General features: G+C 38.3%; 1 pseudogene; it reads left to right on the top strand.

The window, feature by feature from the left end:
* Positions 1-11,991, top strand: part of LOC102005116 — a 54,866-nt pseudogene extending 42,875 nt beyond the window's left edge.
* Positions 11,992-13,304: the final 1,313 nt, after the last annotated feature.

Raw genomic sequence — 13,304 nt, 5'->3', positions numbered from 1 at the left:
GATAACCATTGATAATTTCCTACCATTTTGTCTGTAATTTGCTAAGTCCCCCCTATTCTTATGTTATCCTTCTTTTATTCTTTAAAATAAAAAAAAAGATTAATAAGTGCTGGTGTTCCACTGTACAGTGGAGTAACCACAGTTAACAATAAATAACTGTGCATTTTAAAATAACTAGAAGACAGGATTTTTAATGTTACCACAACAAAGAAATGGCAAATGTTCAAGGTTATGGGTATGCTAGTTATCATGAAGCTGGTAGTGAGAAAGATGTGTGAAATATCTTCAAACATGCAAGAATTCAAAAATATAGCACCTACAAGTCCCAATTTTTAATTGTATTGCAATCTATGTAAACAGTTTTAAAAGTCAATGGTCAGAGTTTATATTAGCATTTTTCTATTAAAGCAGTTTAAGGAAATAAGTACTTTATCTTTACAATTATTAAGGTACCCAGAGAATTTCCATAAAATCAGTCAAAATTAGAAAACACAGTAGCTTGATAACTACTGGAAAATGCAGCAAAACTGATAAGATTATTTAGTTATGTCCTAGTAAAAAGGTAGCAATAAAGAAAGCTCGTGGGGTCATTTGACCTGAAGAAGTGTGGGGTCTGTGTTATGAGACACTATGGGTTTTAACACATTCGCCTCAGCCTTTCCTGGGCAGAGCAGGCCATAGCCAAAAACAGGGATCCTACCTGCAGTGCAGAAATCCACCCAGCAGCCTAGGTAAAGTCCCATTTCACTGGACCATTCCTGAGACATCAGGACTAACTCTTGTAGAATGCACTTCACAACTCAATGGATCTAACAGATGGGAGTCCAAATCTTTCTGCTTCTCAGGACAATCCCTCTGTTAGACAATCGTGTACCCCCTAGCCCTCACATACAACTCAGGAACTCATAACACAACTTCTTTAGGGAAGATTAAGGTAAAAATCTCATTGCACCCTTGTGTTTGATATGAGGATGAGATAGTTGAAACAGGACCACCCCCAAAAACACACACACACTTCCTCCTGGATTCATTATGACCATTTGGTCAGTCTCAGAGGTCACGGGGTGGGGTCAGAAGGCAGGAAAGTAGTCATCCTAGGAAGGAAGCAAGAAGAAACTTCCAGAAGGGAGTCAAGTAGAAGTGGTGTCATTTAATAATATAATTCTTAAAGAAAGTTTTGGACCAAGGGTTCAAGCCACCCATGACCAAAAAAGGAAGGTATCTTAGTCCATTTTCTGTTTCTATAACAAAATAAAGAGAATGAGTAGTTTATAGGGAAAAAAACTTCCTTCGTCTCATGGTCCTGGAGGCTGGGAGGTCCACGGTCAACAGTTGGGACAATGAACAGCAGTAGACAAGCAGGACAGTACTTCCAGGAAACGAAACCTGGGCAGTACTTCCAGTCAAGGAGTAAGGATGTGTGTGGGAGGACATAAGCAGCCAAGTTGCTGCTTAGAGCACACCAGAGAACAGTGATAGACGGGAAACATGGGGCAAAGGCCCAGTGTTCAGATAGTTGGTCCCTGAGTATCATAACAGCAGAGAGTGCTGTTTCTCTACACATGTTCCATCCCCTTTCCAGCCAAACATGGTTTGTTCCTGGCAGCATCTGTGAAGATGACAAAGCTTCCCTCCTTGTTACCTTATTTCTAGTCCCTATATACTCTGAGCCAATGGTTCTCATATTTCAGCCTGTAACACAATCTGGAGGACTGGTAATGCTAACAAAGCCATGATCCAGAAATGAACAAAGAACAAGACCACATCCAGTAGCTGAGCATGGTATTGTACACCTGTCATCCCAGCACTCTGGAGTCTGAGGCAAGAGGATTCCCAGGAGCTCAAGGCCAGCTTGCACTAAAGAACAAGACCCCGTCTCAAAAACAAATCAAAAAAATACTTACCTGGCGAGGGAGATACCATGACCATGAAGGTAGTTTTCCCAGGGCAAGGCCTACCCATTGCACTCTGGATATGTTGACCCCTGCAATTTCCACAAATGTGGGAAACTCAGCTGCATAATTTGTGGTAGTGAGGGATTGTGCTCGTGATTTCCCCTGATTTGGTGTTACTCAAGAAAAGACAAAGGATTGTGTTAGCTTTGTCTGTCATCTGAAAAAGGCAGTTAAATGCATAAGGATACATGAGAGAGAATGAAAGGGCTTTGGCTTGTAGTTTACTACATTTTGTCTGAAAACAAAAAAATTTCTGAACATAACAGCTCTTTCACTTGTTTTAGTTTTCTAAAAATACAGCATAACACAGCTATTCACATTGCATTTATTTTAGGAAATGAAGTGATTCAAAGTATAGTTGGAGGAGATAGGCAGGATTATAAAAAAAAGGCCACACCTACAAGAATCAAGCACTGGCAAGGCTTTTATTGGTACTTCTGCTAGAGCAGTGATGGTGAACCTTTTAGAAACGGAGTGCTAACCTGCAACCCAAAACCCACTTATTTACCACAAAGTGCCAACACTGCAATTAAACCTGAATACTGATGTATTAGTTTAGAAAAAAACAACTTCACACTAACATCTTTTGTCTTAAAGAAAAACACAATAACACAGATGCCATAGGTTCACCACCACTGTGCCAGATCAAGAAGGGAGTTGCTACAACAAAGAAAAAGTCAGACCAGTGGCTTCCTGAATAAAGGAAAATATGGTAGCTAATACAGGAAATGTCCTCCCTAAAAGTTCCTATCTAGATCCTCTATGCACTGCAGGATTGCAGAGTGCTTGGTGCTACTGTTTATTGTCTGAGCTCAGCTGTGGACAGCTAGTTGTTCAGCTCTGACTGCTGTGGTGAGGCAGGTTTTCAGATGATCTTTGCTTGCAGCCATGATAGTAGAATATGTTTGCAGCTGTTGTTTTTATAACTCCAAAGATAAGTATAAGTCCTGGCATCCCATATTCTTATTTAGTTCTGTTGCAAAAGCACAAAACATATGGGTAGGGCCCCTTCCCAGCATCTGAATGGTCCAGGGTTTGAAAGACCACCATTTTGGGTGTTCCTCAGCTGTCTCAGTAAGACACCAAGAGCCAGGATATCCCTAGCAGTGGTAAGGATGCTTCAGGGACCACATTTGAAAAACTTCTATTCCAAACATTCTCCAGCTCAGCAAGTTCCCTATGCCCTCAGGCACATTTGAAATCTGTATGACCTCAGAGAAGTCCTTTAACTTCCCAAGATTTTTTTTTAATCTAAAAAATGGGAATAAATAGTACTCTGCATCTCCCCTGGAGTTGCTGTGAAGATTGAATGAGCTCATATTTGTGGAGACTTGGGACAGTGCCTGACCTGTATTAAGTGCTGTGTGCATATTTTAGGTTGTTTTTGTCTCCTTCCAAAATAATACGCTATTCTCCTCCACAGGACTATACTAACTGATGCGTTCATAGTGCCTAATAGGAACCCTGCTAATTTTATCTCGAGAAAACTAATCAGCTGCAATTGTTTCTGCCAATATCTCAGTTGGACATTTCAATTTAGATGGCAGCTGTACACATCTCTTTACAGGGGAGTAAATTAATCCGGTGACTTTGAGTGATAACTCTCCTCCTGAATGCTACGTAGCAGCATCTGCTCTGTATGTATCACAATCCCCACTGCCTCCACAGGCTGAGTGTTTAACTGACCTGTTCTCTCCCTATCCAGTGATTCAACTTCACACCATGCTAGGGCGAACCCAGAGGCTGGCCTCTCCAGTGCAGGTGAAGTTAAGGGTTTGAAGTATTTGACTCTTGTATCCTAGTTTTGTGTCTTTAAATAAACCACAAACTCCTTGTGGATAGTGATTCTTTTATCTCTTGTGCTGCCAGAAATGTAAGTCTTAATAGGCACCCAATTTTCCTTTCTGAAACTCAGTTTTTCACCTGTAAATTTACAACAAAGACATCACTTTGCTGGGCCTATACAAGTACAGGTGAAATCATGGCCAGATGTAGGTGCCTGGCACCCAGTGAGCACTAATAGAAGCAGTGATTCTTATCATATGTGCCACATGGAATATATGTGCTGGTCTGTTCCAATAGTAAGACAGTCCAGGCCTTTCTGGTCATCTTTCTGTTTTTCAGACAAAATACCTGAGATAACTTGGAGGAAAGAGGTTTCATTTGACTCTGTTGCTCTGGAGTGCTGAAAGCACAGTACATCCTGGCAGGAGCAAGTGGCACAGAAAGCTGCTCACTCATGGCAGCTGGGAAACAAAAGAAGAGACCAGTATCCCAGTGACACTTTTCAGGCCACACCCTCAGTGATCTAACTGTCTTCTACTGGGATTTACCTCCTAAAGCTTCTAGCACTTCTCAATAAGCCACTGGCTCAGAATCAAGTCTTCATTTTGGGTCTTTAGGGGACTTCCAGGTTTAAACTACAGCAATCCCCTGTATCTCTGACCTGCACACTTAGCACAGTATCAGGCATATGGGAGGGGCTCAAAATATATTTGCCAAACAGAATCAGTGGTACTCAGCTAGTCCTTGGAACACAACACTGCCTCCCTACTGCAAAGGAGCAGGTATTGATCCAGAAAGGAAAGTCAGTGATTCTTTCAGGATTCCCATTCTGTATTGGCATATTGATTGCTACAAAGTAGTTTCTGCTCTCCTAGCCAATTGCAAATTGATCATTTGATGATTTGTTCCACAACCTTTTCACTTTTCCTATTAAGCTGACAGACACCTAATTTGAGGTTCATCCTTACAAATGGTGGATGCTCGAGGCCTGAAACTTCTTGGAAGCCTTCAGGGGGACCAGGGAAGTCAGTGCAAATACAATTTTTCTCTGAACCGAGAGAAGTTTCTCTTTCCAGTCTTTGATCTTGTCCTCTAAAACAGTAATTCTCAATTTCCAGGAACATGGAAGAGTGGTGAGCAGCAGAGAAAGAGACTCTCTCAGATTTGGTATCCAAACACTGGAACATAGGAACAAAAGGAGAATGAGGGAAGTGGGTCCCTGGGACCCAGAAAGAATCTGAAGTGAGAATTGAAGCCCATGGGGAGAATGAAGAGAGAGACTCCAATGAAGAAGAAGGAGGTGACAGGTGGTGCTTTCTTTCCAAGCTCAGACTTACTGCGTAGGAAGGGCAGCTCAAACCAGCAGACACATAATAACTACTGGAAACCCTAGAGGCCTCCAAAGAGAGACACACCGGTGGAATGGAGCAGTGGATGTAGAGACTGCAGTGGCTTGTGAGTTATTGGGGTTCAGACATCCCCAACAAGAGGGCAATAGGTCAGTAGCTATCTTGGAGAGGGGCAAACTGAGCTCAGAACTCAAAAAAGCTATGGGGTGGCTCTGTCTACTAGCTCCAGTGACAGGATCAGCCTAGCAAATTCAAGTTGACAGGAGGTCAGGGAGCCAAATTCAAATCAGCAAGAGGTTCACACACTGCTGCAGGCTGAACAAATATGGTTCATACCTCACAACCAGAAACCAGCCTTAACTTCAGAGAAACTAAAAATGCAGACCTGCTGGAATTATCCACTACCCCAACCATAAAACTACTGTTGGCTTGCTGGGATTAATCAACTTGGATCAAGACTCTGTCTGCCCATGTTGTCTACCAGTGACAGCAGAGGCATGCCTTGAAGTGGACGTTTTATTCTTTCTTATTTTTTTCCTTTTCTGTCTCTCTCTTTTCTGATTTTTTTTTGTTTTGCTTTTTCTTGATTGTTTATTCTTGTTTTTATATGAGTGTAAACATGACTTCTAGTTTTTGTTATTGTTTTTGTTGTTCTGTTTTGTTCTTGTTTTTGTTTCTTTCCTCTCTCTTTCCCTCCTGTCTTTTTCACCAGTTTCCCTAAGTTTGCAAGATCTTCCTTTGTATGCTAGCCTAGCTTCTAACCTCTTTCTCTTCCTCTATTTTTCATCCTAATCCTTTTAAAACTTTCTCCCTGAGTGTAAAATCACCATATTGAGGGTTTATTTACTGCATACAATTTTACATTTGGTTTTAGATTTTATTACATATACATATTTTATTTTATTTTATTTTATTTTATTGTATAACTGCAAATCTAGTTTATATGGTTAAAGGAGTCAAATTAATAGTCACCACTGTCATTTCCTAGGCTGTGCTTGATGCTGTTATTGAACCAAAACTTTAGCCAATGTGTCATAATTGTTCTAATCAATTGTTCTTCCTGTTATACAAAGACTGAGATAGCCTAAGGGTGATAAAAAATACTACAGGTACAGACAAGTGCTAAAAAACTAAGAATTGGGCTAAGGAGGTAGAAAATTCTCATCCCCAATAATTTGAAGAGGTAAGATCTTGCAAAAGACTGAAAATCCAAAATACAGCTGAAGATACTTCTGAGAAGTAATCATTTCTGACTGATTCTAAATACAAGCAATAAAGCTACTTGCCATGAGCAATTTACAGATATCAACCCAGAAATTAAATTAAAAACAATGAAAAATTTAGAAGACAATAAACAAGATGTAACCACAGACTTCCAACACACCAAAGGCAAATCTAGGGGTCAGTGAGGTGGAACAATCTGAACCCACTCACCTGAACTATCTGGAGTGGTAATAGAAAAAGTATTAAAGCAGATGAACAAGGCACTAGAAAAAAATCAAAACAGAAATAAATTATCAGATAACTACAGAGATGGTGAGAATAAGAAAAAATATGCTTTGAGAATAAGAAAAAAATATCCAAAGTAGATACAAAATTAAAAACTAGAGGAGCTTAGGAAAATGATGGAAACTATGAATCCTAAACTAGGAAACAGCTCCAGCCCTACCCACCGCCACCACTGTGAGGGTAGAGCTTGGGCTTGGGGGGCCTTGGTGGGCTGCCTCGGGCCTGGACCTTCTGACCCTTCCCCCACCACCACCACAGGAGGGGCCTTGATCTCGGCAGGATTCAGTGAGCTGTATGGATACATGGGTCCTCTGGCTCCACCCCATGCTACATCTCAAGAGTGACCCTAAATCCCTGGAAACCTCCAAAGATTTGAAAATGACAAAAAGAAGAATCAAAATGCAATCTCAGCCCTCACCCTACTCGAACAAATCTAGGAAACATCAACATGGAAGAACATGGAAGTCACACACTTGAAATCTCTGAAATGATAGCAACTGAAGTAAAGAACCAACTACATCAGGCTATAAAGGAAATCAGATCAGATATAACTACTCAGGTAAAAGAAATGACAGCCATAATGACAGAATTGCTCACCATATCAAGAGAAGACATAGACAAAAAATAGAGGAATACAGAAACATGATAGAAACCCTGAAAGAACAGTATAGGAAAGAATTAGGACACATGAAATAGATTCAAAAAGACATATATGTAATTAAAAATTTCATTAAAAGCTGGAAGAACCTCTTAAATGAAATGGAAGATAGACTCTCAGATATTGAAGACAGCATTGCAGCTAGTGATCATGAAAGAACAGATCTCTTAAAAATAACAAAGGAACAGCAAATAACAATTCAACAATTGCAAGATGAGGCAGAGCAAAACAATATAAGCCTGATGGGAGTCAACTGAAGAGGAGGAGGCAACATGAATGACATAAAAAGACCACTTGCAGCAGTAATAGCAGAAAATTTCCCAAAGATGGGACAAGAACCTTATATAAGCATAAATGAGGCATATAAAATCACAATTAGCCATAGCCAAAATGAATATACACCCACACACAGATTAATCAAGATCCCAGATATTTAGCAAAACAACAGGACAGTAAAAGCTGTTAGAGAAAAGAAAGAGATCACCTATGGAGGAAAGCCCATCAGAATCATGGCATACTTCTCAACGCAGACCATCAAGTCAAGAAGAGCTTGGAGTGAAGTATTTCTGGTCCTGAACGAAAACAACTTCCAACTTAGATTGCTGTACCTTGCAAAACTATCTTTCAAGATTGATGGAGAAATAAAATACTTCCCTGACAAAGATCAAGTGAAGAAATTCATGAGTACCAAACCAATCCTACAAAGAGTATTGAAAGATATTCTACAAAGAGATAAAAATGACCACAATCTCAAGATGAACAACAGAAAAGAACCACCAAGCAAGGTAAGCAATTAAACAGAGGGGGAATGAACAGAACCAACAGTGGGAAAATAACATCGCAAGGATAAGTCAATATATATCAGTAATAACCATATAATGGAAATGGCCTCAATTCACCAATCAAAAGAAACAGACTGGCAAAGTGGATCAAGAAACAAAATCCAACAACATGCTGTTTACAAGCAACTCGTGGAACTCTAAAGGAAATCCATACACTGAAAGTCAAAGGATGGAAAATAATACTCCATGAGACAGGAGCCCAGAATAAAAGAGGAGTAGCTATTCTGTTTGCAGAAAAGGTGAAATTCAAACCAATAATGATCAAAAGAGATAAAAAAAAAAGGTCACTGTATTCTTGTTAAGGGGAAACTGTAAGAGGAAGAGATAACAATCATAAATATATATGCACCAAATGTAGGACACCCTGAGATATAAGACAAATTTTAACATACGTGAAAAATCAAGTAAGTAATAACACAATTGTATCAGGGGATTTTAACATCCCATTGTCACAAAGAGATAGATCAACTAGACAACAAATCAGCAAAGAAATAACAGAACTAAGCCAAAAGTGTGAAGAATTGGTTTAGTAGACCTTTACAGAGTATTCTACCCAAAAATATTAGAATACATATTCTTCTCAGTTGTGCATGGGATATTCTCTAAAATAGACCACATGCTACCACATAGAACATGATTAAGTAAATACAAAGGAATTGAAATTATCCTATGCATATTATTGGACCATAGTGCAATAAAACTGGAAATAAATGATAAAAGAAATTGTAAAAGCTCCAGAAACACATGGAAATTAAATAACATCCTCTTGAACAACCAATGGGTCACAGAAGAAATTAAAGTAGAAGTTAAACTGTTTACAATGTAATGAACTAACAATCATTAGTTCATTACAGTCAATGAACATATAATCAATAGTTCATTACAATCTAATGAACTAACTATTTACAATCAAATGAAAATGCAGATACAAACTATCAGAACCTCTGGGACATAAAAAAGCTGTCCTCAGAGGGAAATTTACAGCAATAGATTCCCACATCAGGAAAACAGAAAAAGTAAACAACCTTATGTTATACCTCGAACTTCTAGAAAAAAAAGAGCAAGTTAATCCTAAAGCCCAAAGAAGGGAGGAAATTATAAAGATCAGAGCAGAAATTAACACAATTGAAACTAAGAAATCAATACAAAGAATTAATGAATCAAAACGTTGGTTCTTTGAGAAAATAAATAAAATTGATAAATCCCTAGCCAATCTTATCAAAAAAATGAGAGAAAAAACTCAAATCCATGCAATGAGGAATGAAAGGAGTGATATCAGTACAGATCCTGTTGAAATTCAGAAGATCATCAATACCTACTTCAACCTTTACTCTCATTGGATGGAAAACTCAGAAGAAATAGGGAGATTCCTAGGTACATATGAATTACCAAAGCTGAATCAAGAAGATATAAAAATCTTCAATAACCCAATATCTGCCAATGAATATGAAAATGTAATTTAAAAAATTACCAACAAAAAAAGCCCAGGTCCTGATGAATTCACAGCTGAATTCTACAAGAAATTTAGAGAGCATTTAATACCAATTCTTCTCAAACTCTCTAAAGAAATAGAAAAGGAAAGAATTCATCCTCACTCATTCCTGGAAGCAAGTATTACCCTGATACCAAAATCAGAGAAAGACCCAACCAAAAAACAACTATAGATCAATCCCCTAATGAACGTAGATGCAAAAATTCTCAGTAAAATACTAGCTAATAGAATGCAGCAAATCATCAATAAGATAATACACCTTGACCAACTGGGATTCATCCCAGAAATGCAGGGATGGTTTAATATATGCAAATTAATCAACATAATGCATTATATCAACAGAACCAAAGATAAGAATCACATGATCATCTCAATAGAAACACAAAAAGCTTTTAATAATGTTCAACACTTATTCATAATAAAAAAACTACAGAAAATTGATATAGGTGGACTTTACCTAAACCTGGTAAAAGACATCTATGGCAAACCAACAGCCAACATCATACTAAATGGACAAAAATGGAAAGGTTTCACTTTAAAATCAGGAACAACACAAGGGTGTCTACTGTCACCACTCCTATTCCACATAGTTCTAGAGACACTAGCCAGAGCAGTTGGACAAGAGAGAGAAAGAAAAGAAATAAAGATAGGAAAGGAAGAAGAGAAATTGTCTTTATTTGCAGATGACATGATACTCTACAAAGAAGACCCCCAAAACTCCACCAAATGACACCTAGAATTAATTAACAAATTCAGTAGCATAGCTGGATACAAAGTCAATACTGAAAAATCAATAGCATTCCCATATACAAACAACATACATACTGAGAGAGAAATAAGGGAAACCACACCTTTTTACAATGGCATTCAAAAAACTGAAATACTTAGGATTTAATCTAACAGAAGAAGCGAAAGATCTATATAGTGAAAAATACACTACTCTGAAAAAAAAGATTGAAGAGGATTTCAAAGAATGGAAAGATATTCCTTGCTCATGGATAGGAAGAACCAACATTGTGAAAATGGCCATACTCCCAAAATTGTTATACAGATTCAATGCAATTCTGATTAAAATACCATTGGGATACCTCACAGACCTAAAGAAAACTTTCCTAAAATTTATCTGGAACCAGAAGAGACCCAGAATAGCAAAAGCAATCCTGGGTAACAAAGACAAGGCAGAAGGTAACACAGTCCCTGATTTGAAACTGTACTACAAATCTACTGTGATAAAATCAGCATCGTATTGGCTAGAAAACAGACCTGAAGATCAATGGAACACACCAGAAGATGCAACACTGAGGGCAAGTAGGCAGCGGTGGCAGTGGCAGCAGCACATGCAGGGAGGGCTAGCTGGTTGTGGTCTGCAGCTGAGTCTCCGCTGTCCCCTTGCCATTCCTGGGGCATTAGTACATCTCCTTCCAGGACTGAAGCCGCCTGCTGTAGAGTCTGCCTAATCTATGCCCTGCCTCATCACCTGGAGGACATGCTGTTGAAAGAATGAGCCAAAGGGACAGGGGGTGCTATTTTCACATGTCAGTGGACATGTGAACTTCCAGTGGGAAGTTGTGAAAATACGGCTACAATTGTCTTCTGTGACACTTTATATATCTGAAGTTCAACTGAACACCATGGCTGGAGCCAGTATCAACTGAGTTGTGTCTCCCAGACCCCTTCATTACCTAAAGGTAATCTTGGAAAAAGAAAGGCCTCCTTCCTTATTCAGAGGTTTAGGTCCCAATATATTGGGGGTGGCCCCTTCTAGAGTACTATACTTTGCTGCTTACTCCAAGTGCAAGGAAAAATTGAATGGTGTATTTGATCCTGATTCTACCCAGGTTCACATGATTTCAGCTGCAATGGCAGGTTTCACTGCAATCACTGCAACCAACCCCATTTGGCTTATAAAGACTCGGTTACAGCTTGATGCAAGGAACCATGGGGAAAAGCAAATGGGTGCTTTTGAATGTGTCCATAAAGTGTACAAGACAGATGGACTTAGAATTTTACAGGGGCATGTCTACTTCCTATTCTGGCATATCAGAGACTGTTATTCATTTTGTTATTTATGAAAGTATAAAGCAAAAATTACTGCGTCCATAATGGAAAGTGGGGAAGAGTTTGTGAAAGAAGTATCAGACTTTGTGGGAATAACGCTTGCTGCTGCCACCTCAAAAAATTGTGCCACAGCTACAATGTATCCACATGAAGTTGTAAGACAAGATTACATGAAGAAGCAACAAAATATAGATCATTTTTTCAGACACTGTCTTTGGTGGTTCAAGAAGAAGGTTATGGGTCACTCTACTGTGGTTTAGCAACTCATTTAGTGAGACAGATTCCAAACACAGCCATTACGATGGTCACCTATGAACTGATGGTCTACCTACTCAATGGATAGCAGCACAGGCTGCCACACTACAAATGAAGGAAGACCAAAAGATTACAGTGGATCATAGAATATTGGAGCCAGCATGGTGGACAGAAAGAATAGTAGTTTGGGAACATATGCCATGACTATGCCTAAATGCAAATTTGTTTAAGATAGCCACACCACATTACTTAGTCTTTCTGCAATGTAGAAAAACAGCAACCTCTAAAGGAAATGCCTTTGGAACACTCCTTTGTTAAAGTTGTCATTTTCTCTACCACGTCCACCAGATACAGTTGTGTTTTATTGACCTACGATGCTGAGATTTGTGTTTATTCCATGAGCATTTTTCCAATGTTCTAAACAAAGCCATCCTTAAATATATACTGTACTATAGCTATCCAAAAGTAGTACTGGCATAAGTATATAACTTCTGACTTTCAATGCCTATACTACTATAAGATAACAGTAGATACTGTTAGATAATTGGTAGAAATACTGTAAGATAATTGGTAGATCCTCAGTATTCCCATCTTGCTGAGATGACTTGACACAATATTTAAATTTAATTATTTTGCACCAGTAATCACTATTTTTGACAACCAAGGAATTATAGTCTAAATATATTATGTACTAAAATATTTGAGTCTCTTCAGATAACAGATGCTTGATGTTTAGCATCATGTAGAATTTAAATGGTTACCATACAAAACTCATAATACTTTGAAGAATTAACATTAACCAATAAAATATTGACTCTTGACCATTTCAGTGACTTAAACATGCCCTTGTCTCTTCTCTAATGTTAGGGAAAATGAATGAATGCATTTGTCTTTTCAGTAATTTACTAGTTTTCAATGTAATTTATTACCTATCATAGCTAGATATCATTTACTCAAATTAGAAAAATTTACTGCTTCTGAATTTTTCTGTTTGCTTCACACTAAGAATTTGGACCTGAATTTATTTCCAGGTCAGTATAGATTACACTTATTTGGTAGAGACAATGATCATTTTCAATTTCACCCTTACAAATTTTTTGAATGTGAAGTTAATATCCGGGACAGAATATATATTATAGAAGAGGGGCCCTCTGCTGTCTGACTTGGCAGGCAGTATTCTTAATTGACTTGTAAATGAACAGGCTGATTTTGACAATTTATTCTGACCTAGTTTTCTGACTGGTATATCATAGAAAGATTCAGGTTCATTTGGGTTAAATGTGATAATAGGATACAGTTTTAAATTTTACTGTTGAGTCATCTGTACCTTTTAATACTTCAATTGTATCATTTGTATGGCCTTTATGAAGATGTCTGCTATAATACTGTTAAAAGACTTTG

Source organism: Chinchilla lanigera, unplaced genomic scaffold (genome assembly GCF_000276665.1).
Source record: "Chinchilla lanigera isolate Chin_1 unplaced genomic scaffold, ChiLan1.0 scaffold00058, whole genome shotgun sequence".
In the NCBI taxonomy this organism is placed as follows: Eukaryota; Metazoa; Chordata; class Mammalia; order Rodentia; family Chinchillidae; genus Chinchilla; species Chinchilla lanigera.
The sequence above is the reverse complement of the archived record's forward strand: the minus strand, read 5'-3'. Positions and strand labels throughout refer to the sequence as shown.